Below are 20,069 nucleotides of genomic sequence, written 5' to 3'. Positions count from 1 at the left end.
GAGTCTAGCGCTGGGAGCACTACTGAGTTAACCTCTCCATTCTTTGATGAGTTGTAGGAGGCCTGACAATTTACATCACCAGAGGCTCTGCCCTGTAGAGTACCAGAGCTTGGACTGGAGCTGTCACTTGCTTAGGAGTAGGAAAGAGTAAGAATTCCAGGCACTGTCTCCCCAGTTTGTGCTCCCGCTTGGCGTCTGCTGTAATCCCTCTCTGAAAAGACTCAACCTGAAGGAGCTTGGAGTACCTGTTACTGCTCTAGTAAAATGTTTATACATACTTTTATTTCATTAAAAATACCTCAGTGACCAGTACAACTTAATTGAGCATGTCACGGTGGTATAAGTACATTGTAAAAACAATGAGAAGTCCTGTGGCACCTTATAGACTAACAGAGCTTTTGGAGCATAAGCTTTTGTGGACAAAAATCCACCTGCATCTGACGAAGTGGGTCTAGGCCCATGAAAGCTTATGCTCCAAAAAAATCTGTTTGTCTATAAGGTGCCACAGGACTTCCTGTAGTTTTTGTAGGTATAGACTAATATGGCTACCCCTCTGTTACAAGTACACTGAAATCTAACAACGTACGTGAAGTCTTCTATACTTAGAAATCCCATTCCATTTTCCATCCTTAGACTGCCATGGTAAGTTAACAACACAGGAATTAACATTGTGCTTTGGTAGCACATCCATATTAAATATCTCTACTGGCATGTATGGATAAAAATATTTTCATTTTATACTTAGGAAAATAAGAAAGGTCATTCTTATTAAATGTAAGTTTTTTCACAACAAACACTGCAATATAAAGAATTAATTTACAGCCACTTGTGCAATAATACAGAGAAATAAATTATAACTGCTGTGTATTTATTTGCCATGTTTATGTTCTCAGATCAGTATAAATACTACCAGAAATACAGAGTTCCACATGTAGGCGTAATGTAAGCACTATGAGATGCTATTATATTCTGCAATATTATTGCTAAGTTAAGCAGATTTTAATTAGTTGGTTTGTAATTTATTGGTAGTATTGATTTTTTTAGCATAAGGTATCTGTTATAATGTTGGCATCATTAAACCTATTGAATACAGATCAGTTGTTCAATAAAATCAAGTCTTCATTAGCAATAGCAGAATGGTAAACTTTTTATAGTTTAATTCCCTTATAATGCACTCAGAGCCCTGTAGGGTTCATTCACCTCTAATGCTACAGCAATTGACTGATCTATAGAAATGGCATGATAGGCACAAGCCGTATTCTGAGAATGTCTATGTAACTCTGTTCTAGGTGTTGGCTAGATGCCCTTAAAGGGGCTCCTCTGTGTCCCAGAAATTAAGTACAATGATGAAGCAAAGGAGCTTGTTGGGCTGTGTTACAGAAGAGTGGGCTAGAGGAGGCAAGAGCCATCCCGGAGTGAGAATTAGATTACTAAGAGACTAGCAGCTTGTCTAGGACAGGCTGAGAAAGTGGCTAACAGTCCAAAAAAGATACAACAGAGTTGGCATGCACAACAGTGACACCAGAAGCTAGAACAGCTGTCCATCTGAAGCTTTTTTAATACATCTAAAATTAAATCCCAGGTACTATGTCAAATAGTAACAGCTAAGGGAATCAAATACAAAGGACAATGCACTATGGAATATTAAATTACATTTTTATATACATTTTCACAGGAGTCACCTGGCAAAAGACTTACAAATTTGAGAGCTTTGTGTCAGAAGCATTGGGGAATTCCAGGTAACCAGCAGTACCCTTCTGGTCACTTTTACAATGTCCTCCTCTCAGGCCCATAGGGAACACTGATATTTCTTGATAGCGATGTGGAATTTATTTGCAGTCTCTTCCTTTGTGCTGTAAATACTTAGGAAGATTAGTTACTGCATATTCTTTAGGCAGCTCAGTAGAGGAAGTCCTGGAAGTGTTCAACTTATTGTTTACAAAGGCCTAGGAGAGTTGGTGGAGACAGAAGTTAGAGAAGAACCAACACAGATGCCTCCCATATTCTGAAGGGATATCTCTGTCAGTGTCCCAGCTTCCTCTGCTGAGAAATGAAAACTACCTGTCCCATGCAAAAATATATAGGAAACTTCCTGAGATGGAAGTTTGAAGAATTGGCTCTCGCCTACCTGGGTTATTCAGCTGTAAAAGTGCCTGATGGCCTTGGGGAGATTTTGATATAGTGTGAAAACACTTAATTATCATTAAAAGTGTGTGTGGAATGTTGAGGGCCACATTTATAATGGAGCATGTGTAGCTGGCTTTCGAGGTAGCTTGCTCTCCTTTGCAGATAATGTATTTGTTTTACTTCTTAGCTGTTTAGGACACGTATATTTGCAATGTCTGCACTGAAACAAAGAATGGGAGAGAAAAATAAATAGTATTACAAATGTGTTCATTATCTGAAATCTAATGCTGTGTATGCAGCTGTGTCCATCCTCAATCATTTATTAGAGCCCAATCAAACAGCATTGTATGCCATTTAGCTTAATTTCAGCTGCTGTGTTTTGTGCTTCCTGCATTGTTCCAGCTCGTTGTATGCTCAGATGACTCATGGTGCATGTGGACATGGTGGTATGTTGCATAATACATTTCCCCCTCTCTCTACCATGTAAAGTGCTTTTCACAATTAGCATTTTAGAACTCTTAAATCCAGCCTGAAGTGTATGCTCATGGAACCAGCAATTGGTTTTAATTTCTCAGGTTCGAATAAACAAACTCAAATAGCAGCAGCCAATTGAGTGTATTATATAAAGTGAACTGATGTCTTTTAACTTCCATTAATATTGAAATTTGGCTGTTTCTGTACACTGCTAGCTGCCAAAGAACTAAGTCGTAACTCTTTCTATGGTATGCAGTTAAGCTAGATTAGCTGGACCCTGAATTTATGCTTGTTCCTTTGGTCATATGACAAGAAGCTGGGCCATGTGGAGGATGGTATGGTGTTGGAAAATGGTCATAAACTATCTTAAGTTAGGGAATGTAAAAGATGCAGATTAGCCTGAAAGTGGTCAATCCTGGCTGCGTGGGGGCTGGCTAGGGTGGTTGGCACATAAATTAATTTATTTATTTTGCTACAGTCTCTGATGGCTGGGCTTCCCAAAGCTGCCTTTTGTTGGCATAGGCCCCAAAGGATGGCAGGGCTAGAAATACCATCTGTGCTCCCTTGGAAGAGAGGAAACGAGGACACTGCTGACAGCAAGTGTAGATGTTTTAGAATGGTGGAAGAATATTCTGGAAAAATGAAAAGTGTCCCTGAAAATGTACTGAAAGGAAGAAAGCAGGCAGGGGAGATGAAACTGAAAGGCAGATTAAGAAAAAGGAAACTGGTAGAGAGGAAACAATAGACTTGGAGGGGAAATGACAAAAGAGTATGGGCCTGATTCTGTACCCACTGAAGTCAGGAGCAAAGCTGCCTTTGTTTTCATGGGTGTAGGAATGCGAGAGACAATGGCAGATGTGAGAGAGAGAGAAGAAGGAGGAAACAGAAATGACACTTTATGGGAGGAAAAGCTGTTGAGAAGGTAGAAGTCTTGTATGTTCATTCCTCTCTTAGCTCTTCCTTCATTTGCTCATGACTTAGTAAAACAAATTCCTTTTAGGCTGAAATGTTCTGTGCTTGATCTCAAGATACTATTTCAAGAATGTATTGTAAGATTTAGAGATTCCACACTAGCAGATACCCTCATCCTTCTCCCAGCCCTCAATTATAAATAGTTTTTACAAAGCTTTGTCGTGTTAGGAAAAGTCTTTAGATGACTTTTAAGGATCTTTTCTTTATTATAAAGAGTTTGATTTTGGCTGGTTCATTGTGACAGGCTTGCTAAATATCTACAGCCTGGTAAATATACTGAGGTGGTTCATTTCATTTAGAAGGCTGACTTGGGGCAAGAATTCCATATCAAAGGCAACACTGGAATTAGCAAAACATGGAATTAAAGCCTTATAGTGATTCAAACACAAGCATCTGAAAATCATATGCAGCAGGCTAAAATGAATAGGCAAGGGGAATCCATTCACTCGGAAAAGGGACCATAAATTAAAATTGGCATCGCTGCTTGAAAGAGGTGCACACAATGGAGTGTGTTTTTTGCGGGGACCCAGAGAATGTATTTAATCTGCACTGTACAGTTCCAAATCAAAAACTGCCAGAGTTCAGACAATCTTAGGCTATATGTTTCCTACACATATGTGCATGTCTGAACACACACATAGTGTTTAATTTTACTTATAGGTCCAGTCAGTTCACTGTTTGCTGATAACTGGTCTTTGCTATTTGTGGTTCATATAGGTGTTCCTGGGGGCAGCGCTCAGGGATGTGGATGAGAAGAGAGTCCTCCACCAAAACAATCCTGCAGAGGAATGGCAAAGTTTTCATATGACTCAGAAATCTGTGTGTGGATGCCTGGGAAAAATGAGAGTATGACCAATGGAGCCTCATTGGCACAGCAGATATGCAGGTCTCACCCCTCCCCCATTATATCACATAAGAATGTAGAAAGGGCCATGCTTGGTGACTCTAAAAGTCCACCTGCTCCTGTATTCTGTCTTCTGACAGAGGGCAATGCCAAGAGCTCCGGAGGGAACAGAGATTAGTGACACCATCCCTGCCCATCCTGTCTAACAGTCACTAATGGACCTATCCTCCATGAATTTATCTAGCTCTTTTTTGAACCTTATTATAGTCTTGGTCGTCGTATCATCCTCCAGCAAGGAGTTCCACAGGCTGAGTTATGTGAATACTTCCTTGTCTTTGTTTTAACTCTGCTTCTGCTATTTCTCTTCCAGTAGGGTTTGGGGAACCCTGTTAGAGTAGGACCTTTGGCCTTAAGCATACAGAGCCTGCTGCCCCTTTGTTGGCATTATCTCATATCATGAACCCCCTTGGTGTGTAGAAGATGACCAGGTTCTCTGAACCAAATCTGACAGTGTTTGCTCTCAAGATTTTTTTGGAATCTGAAACTTAAGTGTTGCCTTTTCACTTTTAAAGGCTGCCAAATGATTGAACTATCATCATTCTTGAAAGCTGGAGAAATTACCCCGTCTCTGCTACAGAAAACACGAGTGTCGGAATAAAACAGCCCATATAAAACAGGAATGAAAAGGCTAAAATATAAAATGTAGTCCCTCAGTTATGACAGTGCATTCGTTTTGGGTATTAATTTTCCAAAATTATTTGAGTTGATGGTTGCATTGTCATTTGCAAAATAGCTTTGCTATTACTGTAATTCTAGTAGAGAGACATTAGTCTGTCTCATAATCTGCACACAGTATGTGCAAGCACTACAGAGCATGTAGTTGAATAAGAAAACCATTAAATTTTCCTCTTACTTGTAATTCAAATAGAAATCAAAGTCTGTGGCAACAATTTTTCATAATTGTAAGAACTGTGGGCCACAATTATTGTCTTTGCTTCTTTGATACTGAGTTGGAACAACTTATAAACTCTAAGTTTCCTGCTCATCCCTCTCTCTGTCTCTCTCTCACACACATATACTCATTCTCTCTTTATTTTCCTGAAATCAGAGATTCTAAGTGATCAAGAAATAGGGTTTTATACCATTCATCCTTACCTTTCCAAACTATCTGGATTTTTCCTATGGCTGGTGGAAAAACTAGATGGCTGAGAATTTGGGACTGGTAAAGCTCTAATCCATTCCCCTTCATTTCTTCAGTTATGAGCTCATTTATAATTTATATTTGATAGTATCTATGTCATTATGCTCTTCTCTTTTGTCTTGCCTATATATCCATCAATTAATAGCTTATACTTCTAATTTATAGTCTTCATGTGAGCTATTGGTGGGTGTTTTGCTTGGTTTATTTTATGTCCACTTATTTTTTTCTCTGTATCACAGCTTAGCAATATTTTATATTCAAATGATGCACAGGTCAATATACTAAACATTATATATTATATTTTGAAGTTGTTCATCTCCATAACTCTTGTTGCAAGAGTGACATCTCCAACTGTCTGTATCTAACATTTTATTATGAAGCAATGGTTTAAACAGATGTCTATTATTTTTTATCCATTACTTGACTCATACACAAACTTTTTCCCCATATCATCTGTTCATGCGATAAATAGCTGGGTGTAATTCTGAACTCAAATTGAGCATTACATCTTCATACTAATTCCAAAGTTAAGAACTGACTGCATCATTTATTAAATACCTTTATAAATGTTCCTATTTTACCTATTTGGCAACTGCCACAACCAAAACCTGGACGCATGCCCTGGTTTTCTCCATGAAGCATTCTCTAATAGCCTTCTGACTAATAGTATCTACCTTGCAATTGTGCAACTTCTTGTTCTTTCTTTCTCCCACCATCCATTTCTTAAATGTAGTCACTGGCTTCCTGTTTTTATTTGTTTCATCTGAGTTGTAATCTTGGTATTGAGGACCTTCTTTACTCTGTAATTCTATCCTTTCTGCTTAACATGTTTCCCATATGTGAAGTATACAGTGACTCCTAACTTGCACCTAATTTCTGGCTCACCTCTTGCAGCCACACTGTTTACCATCAGCCAGCTCTAAATATTGGGCTTTTGCCTATGTTGATGTGTTATGACAGAATTGTCTACCTTGCAAGATTCACACTAGAGATTGGTTCCAAAACTCACAGTGCATTATTTTACTAGGACTATATTCTGTTCTTATGCACAGTCATTCAAAATGACAATAAGTATTCATTGGGCCAGGGAAACACATTGAGACTGACTTTATATCCTGGCAATATGATGCTTAGTTAGGAGGTGAGAGACCAAAGTTCACATACCTGCTCCAATTATTTTAGTCTACTATATATTTTACAGTGTTTGTGTGATCAATAACCCCTCCTAAATGAACAACAAGAAATCTTGTGACATCTTGTTGACTAACAGATATTTTGGAGCATAAGCTTTCATGGGCAAAAACCTGTTTCATCAGATGCATGAGTGGGGGGGGGGGCGTTCAGAGGGGTATTTAAAGAGTGGGGTCCCAGTAAAAGGGAAGGCAAGAGCTGACAAAGTCTATTCAGCAAGGTGGAAATGGCCCAGTATCAACACTACTTATCAAAAGAGGAAAAAACAACTCGGATCAGACAGGGGGATGTGAGCCATTGTCAGTGTCTAATGGGGAGATATTAACACCCAGAGCAGAGAAGCTGCCTTTGTAAGCTGCGAGCCACTCCCAGTCTCTGTTTAATCCATGGTTAATGGAGTCAAATTTGCAAATAAATTGCAGCTCAGAGATTTTTCTCTCCATTTGGTTTTTGAAATTTTTTTGTTTCACAACTGACACCCTTAAATCTGCCACTGAGTGTCCAGGGAGATTGAAATGCTCTCTCACAGGCTTCGGTACATTACTGTTCCTGATGTCTGCTTTATGTCCATTTATTCTCTTACAGAGAGACTGTCCAGTTTGGCCAGTGTAAAGTGCAGTGGGGCTGGGTCCAGGCCTAGAGTCACTGGTTTGTGATTTGTAGTGGCTGGTGAGGATTTGTTTAAGGTTGTCAGGCTCTCTGTAGGCGAGGACAGGCCTGCCTCCCAAGGTCTGTGAGAGTGAAAGATCATTGTTCAGGATGGGTTGCAGATCACTGATGATGCGTTGGAGAGGCCTTAGGTGGGGTCTGTATGTGATGGTCAGTGGTGTTCTCTTGTTTTCCTTGAGAGGCCTGTCATGTAGCAGGTGGCTTCTGGGTACCCGTCTGGCTCTATCAATCTTTTTCCTCATTTCCGTAGGTAGGTATTGAAGTTTGAGGAAAGCCTGATAAAGGTCTTGTAGATGTTTGTCTCTGTCTGATGGATCACAGCAGATACGGTTGCACCTCAGTATACAACCGTACACAACGGCTACCTCTCTGATACTTGTCCTCCTAAATGGTAAGAGTTAGGAACACCAAATTTGGTATGCATTTTTCTTTTATCATAACTTAAAGCAAAGAAAACTGGATGTGCCTGGGATGGAATTGCATCTCATAAAACCAAACAGAAAAGAGCCAGAATCACCAAATCAAGCACAGTCCTTAAAATCACATAACTGAGCAAATGTTGAAAGTGACTGAACCAAAATAAGCCAGAAAAAAAGGATGAACCTGGAACCAGTTTGCTTTTTAATAAATGTTACACAAAAGAGATAAAACACAGAAATTTGGAGTAGTTCTCAGTTTTACCCCACTATATCAATGTTAATGGTTTGATAACTAGAAGAAAATGTTACTGGAAACCAACTTGATTATAGCCCTTTTTTGTTAAAACATAGAAAATGATAAAAATTTATAGGGATGAAGAAAAAATATGCATGGTGGAATTTCCATTAAAAATTAAATGAAAAAATTTGAACAATCTCTTTTTCAAGAAATCCAAAATGGACATTAAATTCATAGAACACTATATTTTTGAAAAATACAAACATTTAAATAAAGCGTGTACATTTTCCTTTTATTTTCCAAAAAAACCCTCCCACCCTGAAAATCCTTAGTTGAGTTAAGAACCCCAGCATTGACAGACACATCTGCTAGTTAGTTGTAAAAAGAGGAACAGTTTTAACAGGAGAGATGGTGACAGACCAATATCAAAATATCCCATAGCCCAGCAGTTGGGAAATTCTTGTGTAATCTGAGAAACCCACATTCAAATTTCCTCTCCATATCAGACAGGGAGCGAGAAATGAATCTAATTCTTCCATATCCTAGGTAAGTGCCCAAAGCACTAATTAAAGTTACTAGGGAGGCCTCTGTCACCTGTTTCAAGTCAAACAAAACATGTTTCTTTCACTCTGATTTTTTTTTCTTTGCCATTTTTTCCCCAATAATTGTATTTGGGTTAAATAAACCAATATTTTTTTGGAACTACCAGTGAACTGAAAAAATCATTTATTCGTCCAGCTTTCCCTATTAAGTTTTTTCCCCTTCTCATTTGTAATCCTATTTTTAGTTATTGCAGCAAATATTGAAAGGCTGTTACTTTAAACTTGTCATTCAAATCTGAAGTTTCAGAAATAGCCCTGTATAGTCCTATGACTTAATCATTTCAGATTCTGTGTCGCATTTTTCAGAAAAGTATGAAGCCTTGTATCTTTTCTTCCTTGGATTGTAAGTGCGGCTTCTAGAAAACTGTGGAATTCACAGTTTAGTAGAAATGAAATGTTAATTGTTTGGGGATTCATCTTTAGCTAGGCAAACTAAATGCTCTTCTTATAGACCACTGAGTTATCAAAGATTTTGTTAAAGTTCATCCTTACAAAATACCGTTTCTTAAAATGAAGCCACTTATTCTCCACTGGCTATTTCCCACTGCTTTTAGAGCAAATGATTTTAGGTCGATGTCTTGAAACTTAATGTTCAAACTGAAACAGGAATATTTATCTTGAGCTGCTACATCTCCTCTTAATGTGTATCTCTGGAGGTTTCCTTCCTCAAGCAGTCTAGAGAAGTAAAAGCCGTTTTCCTCTTTTTTATCTATCAGAGCTACAGTTTTAAACACAGTTGTGTTCTTGGAGCAATATTGTAGGTGGATGTTTGTATGCAGCATGGCTTTGGTTCCTGGTAACTGGAAACTATTGTTCCATTGGAAACAACAGTGACCAGATAACTCCAGAGACATTGCAATTACATGACAAGGCAACCTTCTGACTGACAGGCAAATAATGATGGCTAAAGGGAATTTTAGTTATCAAAGAAAATTATATTTACTCAGATAATGACGATTTTCAGAAGCAGGAGCAATCAAAAACCTTTTCAGTTTGAAAATTTATTATGTGAGAGATTCTTTATTGTGGTTCCATTGTATGTTTTGCTGAACAGTTGGTGCTTTTAATAAACAAAATCTTTTTTTTTTACTATCTTGCTTTCATGCCTGGATATTTAATAATAGCAGTGCATTACAGATTAAAGTCCTCACTTGTTCTGGCACCCACTCTATTTTACAGCAAGGAAAAAGTCCAATGACATGACTGCAAAGAGCATGTTTTTCAATATTATGCTCTGAGCAAAATACTGAAAAAAACTTCCTTTCTCTTTAATCTGCATAATTCCTGGAAAGATCTTTGCTACTCATTCACATGGTTTTGCTTATGTGCTTTCCATAGTTAATTGGTTTATCAAGTTCTGTGAGATAATTTAATGAATCCCGTACTTGTTGCTTCTTTGGGTGCCATTTGCAGTATTCTGGCACTGGAACACTGAAATAATAGCTGATTTCTTCTGATTATAATAGGCACTGTGGCTTTTCTCCTCCATTTACCCTTTCCTCAGAACACTATTCATCAGGCAGTCTCTTTATTGTATCAGTTCTTCACAGCGAATTCACTAAGTGTTCCGCTCTGTGTCTCAACATCCCATCGAGTTTGTTTGCCTCAGCTGACTAGCCCACTGGGGCAATAAAGTTTGACAACTCTGTGTAATTCATCCATTGTTACCAAGCTGTTTAATTGCTTAGCCACATGTATCGCCTTTTTCTAAATGAAAAATGGAGTGCGACAGATTTCAAAAATTTGCAAAATTGTGTTTTTTTCCTCATTTGTGAGGGAAACAAAGAGCAACTGAAGATACTCCAATAGATGGCTCAGAGAGCAGTCTAGAGAAGGACAAGCATCCTGACTGAGCATATTGGAAATTTGACATTACTAGTTACATTGATCATAACTTTCCTCTGGGACTTTGCCACACAACTAGGCAATAAGTAAGTCTAGTTAGCAATATGGTACTAAAGGCAGTGACTGATCTGCCTGATATAAGCAGAAGCAAAGGACAACATAAGAAAATTAATAGGAGGACACCTGGAAAATTAGAGACTTTTAGTTTTCAACAAGGTATTATTCAAAAATGTCGTTCTTGGTTCAAGATATTGTTAGGGCACCAGCAACTCAACAGTAACAAAGCTTGTAACCTGTATGTTTAGGGGTGTGAAGCCTCTTCTCCCATGCTGTGTAGAGCTTCATTTTCACTACATGCAAAAGTCACATTTTACAGCCAAAAATAGGAAGAAAACCAAAACTATGAATTACACTATTTGTCAAGTTCACAAAGCAATGTCAGGGGTTTGATAGCCTTTGTTAAACTTTATTGAAGAATAAGTGGCTGCTGGGAGTTGCCAGCTGTCTCCTGTGCAGACCAAAGGCCTGATCCTACATGTTACTGATCAATTACTACTGAAGTAGCTGAGTAGAAAGTGCTCAGTATCTTGAAGGACAGACTGTCCACTTTGTAGAGTTGGCCAGAGGGGCACCCTGGTATGCTTTTGAAATGGGGTTGAGATATGATCCTCTTGTGATGCGTGGTACCAGTTCTCCTTGGTATGGTCTTATAGGGATCTCTATTGGTCTCTCACTGGTTTCCTTTATCAGAGAGGTAGCCGTGTAAGTCTGTAGCTTTGAGAACAACAAGAAGTCGTGTGGCACCTTATAGACTAACAGATATTTTGGAGCATAAGCTTTCGTGGGCAAAGACCCGCTTCATCAGATGCATGAGTGGGGGGGGTGGTTTCATAAGGGTGTTTAAAGAGTGGGGTCCCAGTAAGAGGGAGGGCTGGAGCTGACAAGGTCTATTCAGCAAGGTGGAAATGGCCCAGTATCAAGAGCACTTATCAAGAGAGGAAAAAACAGGTCAGATCAGACAGGGGGATGTGAGCCATTGTCAGAGTCTAATGGGGAGATATTAGCACCTAGAGCAGAGAAACTGCCTTTGTAAGTAACAAAGAGGAAGCCCTCCTAGTCTATACACTACCAAAACAAAAAGCAGTCAGGTAGCACTTTCTGAAGAAGTGGGTCTGTCCCACAAAAGCTCACCTAATAAACCATTTTGCTAGTCTTTAAAGTGCTACTTGACTGCTTTTTGTTTTGCCTGTGTAAGATGTGAGCCACTCCCAGTCTCTGTTTAATCCATGGTTAATGGAGTCAAATTTGCAAATTTTTGTTTCAGAACTGTCACCCTCAAATGCCAAACTGGACAGTCTCTCCGTAAAAGAATAGCTGGACATAAATCAGACATCAGGAATAGTAATGTACAGAAGCCTGTGGGAGAACACTTCAATCTTCCTGGTCACTCAGTGGCAGATTTAAGGGTGACAGTTCTGAAACAAAAAACTTTCAGAAATCAAATAGAGAGAGAAATCTCTGAGCTGCAATTTATTTGCAAATTTGACTCCATTAACCATGGATTAAACAGAGACTGGGAGTGGCTCGCAGCTTACAAAGGCAGTTTCTCTGCTCTAGGTCTAATATCTCCCCATTAGTCACTGACAATGGCTCACATCCCCCTGTCTGATCTGACTTGTTTTTTCCTCTTTTGATAAGTGCTGTTGATACTGGGCCATTTCCACCTTGCTGAATAGTCCTTGTCAGCTCTGGCCCTCCCTCTTACTGGAACCCCACTCTTTAAATACCCCTGTGAACCCCCACCCCCCATGCATCTGATGAAGCGGGTCTTTGCCCACAAAAGCTTATGCTCCGAAATATCTGTTAGTCTATAAGGTGCCACAATACTTCTTGTTGTTCTGGTTTCCTTTAGTTAGCCATGATCAGGGCAGTTCTTGGACCCTGGTCTGTAATTAGGCTGAGCGATGTGCTTCAGTCTCTTTGGGCCTTATTCCTGAAGGTGGCCTTCTGAGGGGTGTTGCCACCATTGCTGTCCCAGGCCTTTCTGCCTCCTTTCCTTCACTGAGCTCCCTGTGTTTATAACAGGCCTAGTTTCCCAAAATGGTTGCAGCTGGGTGTGCATGCCACCATGATTGACAGTTGTGGCCTGTGCATTGGGTTGTGTTCAGGCTGCAGGCATGAATAGCTCCCCTCCTCCTTCTGCAGCGGCTCCATGTAGGGTTTGTAGGCCTCATTACTGATGGACCCCCACACCCTTTGCAGAGTACTGGAATCAGTGTTAATCTAGCCATGTAGATGAACTCTTAGCTCAGATTGCCTCAGGCAGCCCTAATAACACCACTGCCATCGGATCCTAATCCTCAAGTAATAGTGTCGAACATGGTTTGTCTTATTCAGTGAAACCCCACATGGAGTTGAATTAACTTCAGAGATTTTTTTTCCTAGAGTACAAATCTTTTTTTAATTTTACTCTGTGTTACTTTCCCATTAAAAAATCCTCTTTCTTGACTTTTGCCGCCACTGAATTTTTCCTTATTTATCTGCATTTTCCTTCAGTTGGCCCAGATACTTATATAACCTAAATCCTTTAATTGCTTATGGTGTTGTTCCTTGTTACATTACTGTTCAACACAATTTAGTAACAGGAGCAGGCTTAAAAATTTTACTCAGTCATCAATAATATAAATACCTAACAGCAGAGCATTGAGCACTAAGATGTACATCATCCCCTTCTAAATTATTTGTTTCATGAAAATATTTCCAGCTGTTCAGCCAGTCTGGAGTTCAATAAACCAAGATTTCTTACTACAGCTTGAACCTCTCTTATCCAGGACTCTGGTCTGGCAACATCTGTGGTCCAGCAGGACCGTGGATGTTGCTAGAGCAGGGAGCTCCAGCCACCTCTGTGGTTGGGGGCTTAGCCAGTTTGACAGGCAGCCCCTCTCTCTGGGGGTAGAGCCGCTGCCAGCCCTGGGCAGGGCGCTCCCGTAGCCAGTGGGCCCAGGATGTGGAGCTGCTGCCAGCCTTAGGAGGGGAGCTCCAGCAGCCAGGTCTATGGAGCTGCTGGGGGCAAGGAGTCCCACGGGCTGGAACAGGTGGCCCAGAATGGCTTAACCCCCCCTGGTCCAGCAAACTCCTTGTATGGGAAAGCTCAGGTCTCTCTTAATTTTTGAGGAGGAGCTTTTCTCAGTGTTTTTGTAACTCTAACTACCCTACCACATTCTCCAAATCCTTCCTCAGGCCTTGTGAAAAATCTCAGTAAGAATGGTCTGATTTTTTTTTTTAAATATTGGTTTTTAACTTCTTATTGCTTTTGTAAAAGAGAAATAATGGGGCTTACACATTAGTAACAAAATTAAACTGGGAGGTACTTGAATTAAGTTGCATGGTTAAGCCAAAACTTAAGAAAAAGGATCCATGCTGAGTATATGCCCTTTGGTTTTACTGGGTGTGTACATGGCACAGCTCAGCCACATCTTGGGGGCTGTTACCAGTGCTGCCATGGCTAAACTGCTATTTATACTCGCCTGAATTTGATGACAGCTAGCTCAAACATGTGTACTGAGCAGGGGACTCAGACCCTAGCTTCTACTGTTGATGTGATCTTAGAAATCACAACCCTGTAGGGCACATTAGCCCACCCTGTAGACAAACCCCGAGTCACACAGGCACTGCACAACCTGAAGATGGCATTAATCAGAATGAGGCAAAGCAAGTATTCAGCCAGGCTTCTGTACCTCCTGTGGCTTGGAAAGCGGGGTTTGTGCCACATGTACCACAGGAATCAATCTGCTCCCCACCAAAGGCTGTAGGCACAGCCTGTGCATGCCCAGGAGGCATTTGCTTCCTAGTGTTCATACTTTGGCACTCGTGCCTCCTGCAATGAGTGTCCTGTTTGTTGTACAAGTTCCATGTAGCTTTCACTTTCAGTCCCAGACTTTATTAATTTAATTCATCTGGGAACTTGCTGGCAATAATGCCCAGTGACAGTGATTCCTTCCTCAATTTTTTCTCCCTGCTCAGGGCTGCAGACAGTATCCCATCCCTTCACAGCTGCTGCTCAGCACATTGGTGGAACGCTGCCATCCTTTTGCAATAGCTAAAGAGCTGGAAAATGTCTAATTTCTGTGCTAGAGATTGGGAACCCCAACCTTGTTCCTCAGTTTCTTGCAAAGATGCCATTTCCAAGTTCCCTTTCACCTCTGGTTTGTCAGGGAACAGGACACCTTAAACAAGAGTCCTCACCCTGAGCCCTTGACACGAGGAAGTGACAGTAGTTACTTTGGCTGCCTACCACAATACCCAGCCAGGTTGCCAGATATTTAACAGTTACCTCCTGAACACAAAGCCATAAATGTTTCTGTTCCCCAGTCACAGGGGCGTACCATGCTTTTCCTCTATCTCCCAGGCACCCAGTATGATATTTTTAGTGAGTGATTATAAATCTCCCCTCCTTTTGATGTTAAACACGTTTTCGAGCCTTTTCACTCCATGGACACCTGGTGGCCTCTCAAACACAACACACATGTTGAACTTCATTCGTAAATAAGTAACCCTTTGCCCTTTAAAGTGCCTATTGTAAAACAGAGCTGCTGCTCACCACTCAAAGTGCAAAGTATTGATTCTTGGTAGAGATCTGCTGAGCAACTGAAATGATCTTAAATGTATAAAGCAGAGAATTGTGTGCTGACTCTCTGGGAGACGGTCACTTATGGTATCTGTTTTTTGATACATCTAGAACTCTGACATATTTCTTTTTTACAGAAAAGTTACTTTTGTGTAATGGACACAATGGAGAGCAGAAATTTGAAGTCATTTTCAGTTAGCCTGAAAGCTTCCTTTTGCCTGTTTTGACGATTTCAAAGGATGCTATATTTTAGAAAAATAGCAGGGTAAAAATAAGTGATGTAAAAGAGAAGAAGGTCACTTCAGTCTCAAATATAGTTCATAGCATTTGGATGGATTAAGAGACCACGGTGAATTCAGTGGTTTAAGAAATGGAAAGGTATTTCTATGCCAACACAGGAATTCCTAGTTAAGAAGACAGCGTATGAGGGGAATTAGGAGAAGAGAGAATGAGAGAACTAGAGCTATGATTGGCTAATTTTAAATTGAATAAAGGAGTTCAGGTGCTTGTAATGTGTTTGTGCTCAGTCTATTTTATTTGTTAATGAGAGCTGAACAGAAAGTAGAGAGAGCAATTAATTAAAACAAACACCCCCCCTCCCCAAGTGCGTGCAACTAATGACAGGGAAAGGTGAGAATAAAGCACATTCATGTTTTGCCTTATGAGTTATTTTAATATATTCAGTTCTTAAGCTCTAATTGAGCAGGACACTCAAGCACATTGTCTTTAAGCACATGTGTAGTGCCACTGAAAGCAATGGGGCTACTCATATGCAGAAGAGCCTTGATTCATCTGGACTATAAAAGGGAGGCTTGCCCCAGGGACTGGGGAACCTGAAACAAAACCAGCCCAAGGCAAAGGGATCAGGCACTTCCCTGTACAGAGCAGAAAGTGGCTGCAGCAGGGAACCCTGGGAGGCTGCAGCTAGGTTGGTGGACACTGCAAGGATGAAAAAAGGCTTCCAGTGAATGGGAGACTCTGACTGTGTTTGGGACAGTGTTGGAGAATTCTTAAAGGGGGCTGAAGAGGGGAAAAAAGAGAGGAGGGAGGCCTACAGAGACACTCACAGCAGGAGTGGGTGCTTAGTGAACAGCCGCCCTCTTCAAAGAGCCTGTGGCACTATAGCGATAGGCTGCTTAGAAATACTGAGGCACATAAAATAGTTAAATCAGAGCGCATAACAGAAGGCTTCTTTCCCTTCCTTGAGTTGCTGCAAGTTCTCTGGTAGCAACCCATGAAAAGTCTGGAAACAACTTTGGTGTTTGTATTTAATATGTTCCCCAAACCAAAATTAAACCAAAGTGTTACAGCCAACAGTGTACTGGAGTATTGTATGCCACAAGCAAACATAAGAGAGACACACCCACCCCCTTCAGTGGTAAGGAAATGATTAAATGATTTTTTTAGGAAAAATGTGGAGGGATTGGAAAGGATCTGGAGAAGAGCAACTCAAATGATTAAAGGTCTCGAAAATTCGACCAATGAGAGAAGACTGGCTTTGTTTAGTTTCGGAAAGAGAATACTGAGCGGGGACATGATAGCAGCTTTCAAATACCTAACAGGGTATTAGAAAGAGGGAGGGCAGGGAACTGGACTTGATGACCTCTTGAGGTCCCTTCCAGTTTTAGTGTTCTATGATTTCATGAGCGATGCCAAGACAATCCTGGCATTGGCCAGTGTCCCTCTAATTTTTCCATCCCCGTGCAGACTAAATTTTGTTAAGCGCACTGAGGCATGTGTGGATGTGCACCACCAGTAGAAACATGTTCTGCCTGCAGTGGGTGACCACAGGCACTCTGCTAATCAGCTGGATGGCACCTGACCCTCTTCTGGGTGGCCACCCAAGCTGTCAGCTTACAGGGAACACTGCATTTGACTGCAAGCTGCAGAGGAAGGCAAAATAAGTCCAAGGTCACTGCTGATCTGACCTGGGACAAAATTACTTCCCATCTCCACCTATGGCAACCAACTAAACCCTGAGCATGTAAGCAAGAACCAGCCTGCCATGCAGCTGAGCAGCACCTCCTCTGTTCAGTGTGTTGCCTCTGGCTATGGCCATCATGGATGCTTCAGATGAAGGAGATAACTAAACATTTTCAGAGTACATTGCAGGGGAGGGAAGAAATCTCTTTCTGATCCCTGCATGTGGTCATCTGAAACCCTTAAATATAAGCTTTTAGAAAGATAAGACATAAGCTGTAAGAGAGCTTCAGGGCTTCCAAGCCCTGCCCCTGCTATCGCTAGCACTCCTGTCATAAAATCATGCATACATTTCTTCATCCCTCTCTTAAAACTAAGTTGTTTGCCCCCACCATGCTATTGGGAGGCTGTTTCAGAATTTCACCCCTCTGATGGCTAGAAACCTAATTTTCAGCCTGTATTTGTTCAAGACCAATTTGTGTTGGCTTGTTCTTATGCCAGCATTGTCCTTTACAGTAAGCAGCTCTTCACCATCTCTGGTATTTACTCCTGGCTGTATCCTTCTCAGTCTTCTTTTCATCAGACTAACCAAGCTAATTTCTTCTAGTCTCGTCTCATAGGAGAGGCCCTTCCTTCCCCAGATCATTCTATTTGCTCTTCTTTGCACCTGTTGCAGTTTAAATTACTCTGCCTGGCACATGGGTGACCAGAATTCTGCACAGTGTTTCAAATGAGGTGTTGCCAGTGCCCTGTACAATAACATTAATGATTCTCTAACTCTACCTGAAATGCATTCAAATACACCTTAGAATTGCATTTTTTTCAGCCACATCATATTGGAGGCTTGTATTCATTTCAGATCAACCCATGTCTGCTTCTTCTCTCTCTGTTGCTTCCACTGATGAACCCATCTCCCACTAGTTTGTAGCAGAAATTTTCAGCATTAGACCCTAAGTGTATGACCCTGTATTTTGTACTATGCAATTTCATCCATTTTTCAGTCACTCCAGTTTGCAAGGTCATCCAGATCTGCTTGTATAATAATCGGATCCTCCTCTTTATCAACAGCGCCTCCCAACTTTGTATCATCAGCAAATTTCATTAGTGCAGCTTACTTTTTGCGCCAAGGTCGTTAATAAAAGTATTGAATAATATTGGTGCCAACCCCAATCCTTGAGGATTTCTCTGAATAACCGCCATAATTTACCTTTCCATGCAACCTATTGCCTTCTCAGCATTAGCAAGTTCCTTAGCCAGGTTATTAGATTCCCATCTTCCCTAATTTAGGTAATAATCTTTTCATGTGCTATCACGTCAAATGCTTTACTTAAGTCCAAACATGTTATATTTCCTGCACTTCCCTTATTTAAAAAATAGTTTTATTCTTAAAGAAACCAGATTTGCCTAGCATAATCTACCTCTGATAAGCTTCAGTTGTGTTACATCCCCTTTACCATATACCTTTATGAATCTAATCTTTCCTTTGAAATTTGTTCTAAAGACATTGCATACTCATGAGATCAAACTAACAGCTGTGTACTTGCCTGGATCTCTTTCTTAAATATAGGTATAGCACTGTCTAATCTCCAGTCATAGGATACTACCCGCAGGTAGATAGTAAAAATCCATGCTACTTGATTAGCAATTTGATGTCCAGTTCTTTTAATATTCTGGGTGGAAATTATTTACACTGAGCACATTTGGGGCTTTAAACTTTTTGTCCCCTTCTCAGATATGGTCGCTTCCATTTCTAGACACTTCTTGCCTTCAGACATTTTGCACTGATACACAAACTATATTATCCTCACTGAAAACTGAGGCCAAGTACTCATTTAGTTTTTGGCCCATTTTGAGATGATCTTTAATCTCTTCCCAGCCATGCTGTACAGAGTCTCAACCACATCGCTCCGTATTATTTTTATTTATATAACTAAATACAATTTATTTTAATGTTCGTGGCAAAGAGCTAATTCAGCTTCAACTCTGGCAATTCTCACTTTATGCCTATATTTTCTAACCCCCTACAGTGTAATTTTTTTGTTCTGACCAACCCTTTTCAATTCTATATAGGGTCTCTGGTTAGACAGTACTATTTTTAAGGTGGTTATTCACCCAGCTGTCTTGCCAAGCCTTTCCCTATAAGTTTTCCCCCTTGATTGGAATGCAAATTTCATACTTTTTGTGTAGCTCCTTTGAAAACTTTCCAAGCCTCCTGAATCATTGAGCTCTTGAGTCCAGTTGACTTATTTTTTCCTAGTTCCCTTTCATTTCCTTAGTTCTGACCTTTTCAAACCAGAAGCCACTAGCTGACCCTAGATCCTTTCTGGATATGAATCAACAGTTTTCCCATGTAGCCAGGAGGGCTAACCGCATATTGGGGTACATTAGAAGGAGCATTTCCAGCAGATTTAGAGAAGTTATTTTTCCCCTCTTCTTGGCACTGTTGAGGCCACATGTGGAGTAGGCATCCAGTGTTGCTCCCCCCCGAGTATAGAAAAGATGTGGATGCATTGGAGAGGGTCCAGTGGAGGGCAAAGAAAATGATTAGGGGGCCAGAGCATATGACCTATGAGGAGAGTCTGAGAGATTTGGGCTTATTTAGTTTGCAGAACAGAAGAATGAGGAGCACTTTGGCAGAGGCCTTCAACTTCCTGAAGGGGGACTCTAAAGAGGCTGCAGAGAGGCTGTTCTCAGTACTGATGGATGGCAGAACAAGGAGCAATGGTCTCAAGTTAAAGAGCAGGAGGTGTAGTTTAGATTTAGGAAAAACTGTTTCACTAGGAGGGTGGTGAAGCACTGGAAAACTATTTCACTAGAGAGGTGGTGGAGTTTCTATCCCTAGAGGTTTCTAAATCCCAGCTTGACAAAATCCTGGCTGGGATGATTTAGAAAGGGTTGGTCCTGCTTTAGGCAGAGAGCTGGACTTGATGACCTCCTGAG

This window comes from Carettochelys insculpta, chromosome 1, assembly GCF_033958435.1.
Source record: "Carettochelys insculpta isolate YL-2023 chromosome 1, ASM3395843v1, whole genome shotgun sequence".
Classification (NCBI taxonomy): Eukaryota; Metazoa; Chordata; order Testudines; family Carettochelyidae; genus Carettochelys; species Carettochelys insculpta.
Note: the sequence above shows the minus strand (reverse complement) of the source record.